Source organism: Apis dorsata, unplaced genomic scaffold (assembly GCF_000469605.1).
Source record: "Apis dorsata unplaced genomic scaffold, Apis dorsata 1.3 scaffold_196, whole genome shotgun sequence".
Taxonomy (NCBI): domain Eukaryota; kingdom Metazoa; phylum Arthropoda; class Insecta; order Hymenoptera; family Apidae; genus Apis; species Apis dorsata.
The window spans coordinates 98,362-100,780 of NW_006263480.1; the positions used below are offsets into that span (position 1 = coordinate 98,362).

The 2,419-nt window shown below is 29.3% G+C and overlaps 1 protein-coding gene across 4 annotated transcripts in view; it reads right to left on the reverse strand.

Moving 5' to 3' along the window:
• The window catches only part of LOC102670708, a 132,134-nt gene that overhangs the window by 18,260 nt on the left and 111,455 nt on the right, over positions 1-2,419 (reverse strand). The window lies entirely within an intron of this gene.

A 2,419-nucleotide genomic window follows, 5' to 3' on the forward strand; every position in this document is an offset into this window, starting at 1 on the left:
ATCGTATAAGTATATGTTTCATTATATCGTTTCTTTTTACACATTTTCACATTTTTTTCAATGAATTAAAAAAAAAAAAATTAAATATTCGATGAAAAAGAATAGTCCAATGTATGTAGTTTAAATTTATTTATTCCGATTAGTAAAAATCGTGTAAAATGTATTTTAATTCGATTCCTCGATGCGTGAAAAGTTTGATGAAAAGTCGGCGCCGATTTCCTGTTGAGCGAGGCAAAGCGTTCTCAAAGGCAATTAATTCGAATGTCTAATAAGGGGGTAGGAAGTGGAACGTATGCTGGTATCCGCAACATGGTTAAGGCGTAACTGATACCAATTAAATCCTGAATGAGCACGAGGTTGGCCCGTGTGTACCTTATGTGCTTGGGAGGATCGAGCAGAGTGTATCCTGCGCTTGTAACACGAGACGGACGAGCCTCAAGCATATCCACGACAAGTAGAACAGGAACAACAACGTGGGCATCAGCATCAACAACATTGGCCCAAAAGCCCTGAATTCTGCGAGTTGAGAACACGATTCGATCTTGGATCTTCTTAAAAAAATTTTTTTTTTAAAAAAAGAAACGAAAAAAGAACGAAAAAATATCTATAATGTAAGATAAAAGGTATTTGATTACAAGTGCTGAAAAATCAAAAGGAGGATTGTTCAAAATAAAGAATAAAAAAATGCGTTTTATTTTTTACTTATTGAATTAATAAAATTAAAAGTCAACGAGAATATATCAATAGACATATCAATAGAACTTATAAAATTTTCCTTCATGAATGAATATGTATATATATATTTAAGAAATAATAAGGAACACGATGATTCTCATATCGAATAACACATTTCAAATCGTTAATCGTTCGAAAAGAAAACTATGATATTGAAAAATACGGTTTGAAGACTCTTTTTATGGTATGCAAATTTATTCGATGGATTAACATGATTAATTTTCAAATCAAATCTATTTTGATTAAATCAAAATCAAACTTAGGCAAACAAATTTAATATAACTTTTAAATCAATTTAAAGTTTTTAATATATCATTAGTAAAGTTGTTATAAGTAACTTTATATACTTTTCTAGAAATAACGTAGTTTGCCTTTAAACCCTATTAAAATTAGCAAAATTTTAAATCGTTATAACTCCGAAGATAATGATTTTCAACCAACGAATAAAAGATTATTAGAAGCGCGGAATCTTGCCCTTTAAAACGCTTTTTCATTGATCTCGATACGACTTCCGGTTCCCGAGATATCGTCGTGTAAAGAAAAGAATAATTTTTAACCATTTGCTACCTTTGTCCTCGTCGCGTATTCGGACCTCTCACTCGCACCTCATCACTGACCAATCACAAGTTCCAGACAAGTGACAGACGCGAAGTAATACGCGTTTCTAGGAAAAATATTTAGGTCACTAGATCCATTCATAATTTCTACACTAGCGCTGGAAACTTTGTGTCCTTATATCTCAGCAATTAATTGAGATATCGGGATGAAACAAAAAACGAATTCAAGGATATTTCTTCTATTTTCTGAATAAGTTTTCATGATAAAATTTTTATTTATTTTTTTAAATTTTTTATATGCGAAATAATATATAATTTATTATTAAAATTATAAAATTTACAGATATGTTCAAAGAAAAAAAAGCCAATATAGACAAATCAATTTTACTTAATGTGATTTTAATATTTATAAATATACAAATAGTACAATTTCTTTTTAATTTATACGATAAAAAGAAAATAAATAAATTATTAAAAAATTGGCAATTTAACAGTATAATTAATTAAGCTAGTATTTAAATACAAGAAAATACTTGAAGATCCTGAAATTCATGGATATACAATTAATATACATCTTTAAATACCGTCCAAATAAAGAACATCAATACTCGAAGAAAAATATTTAACGATTTTCGATATGGTAAAAATTTCGATCGACGAATCAGTGATCAACTGTGTTACATGATTGAGAAAGCTTTTGGCAAAGCCCTTAATTATTCAGAGGAAACTGTGAAGAAGCCAAGCAGTTTCCATCGAATAGCAATCGGAAAACGAAACTCTATTCTCGATGGCGAAGCGTCAGCTAATACACAGGGGAATCCGCTCCATTTCCACCTCCAATTATTTATGGAAAGCAGAAGGGAGGATTTAAGTGTCCCCGATGTGCCTTGCCCATTATCATTTAAACTAAAACCTGAAAGGGTCTCGGTTATCCTCATTTGAACAACCTTAATCTTCCACGAACACGTTACATGAAAAAGATATGCTAATTATAAAATAATTTGCACAATATAAAAAATTAATAATAATAAAAATATATATATATATATAAATATAATAAAGAAAGAATTTTAAAATGTATATAATAAATAAATCTTTGAAGAATAATTTAATTTAGATTTTTAAAA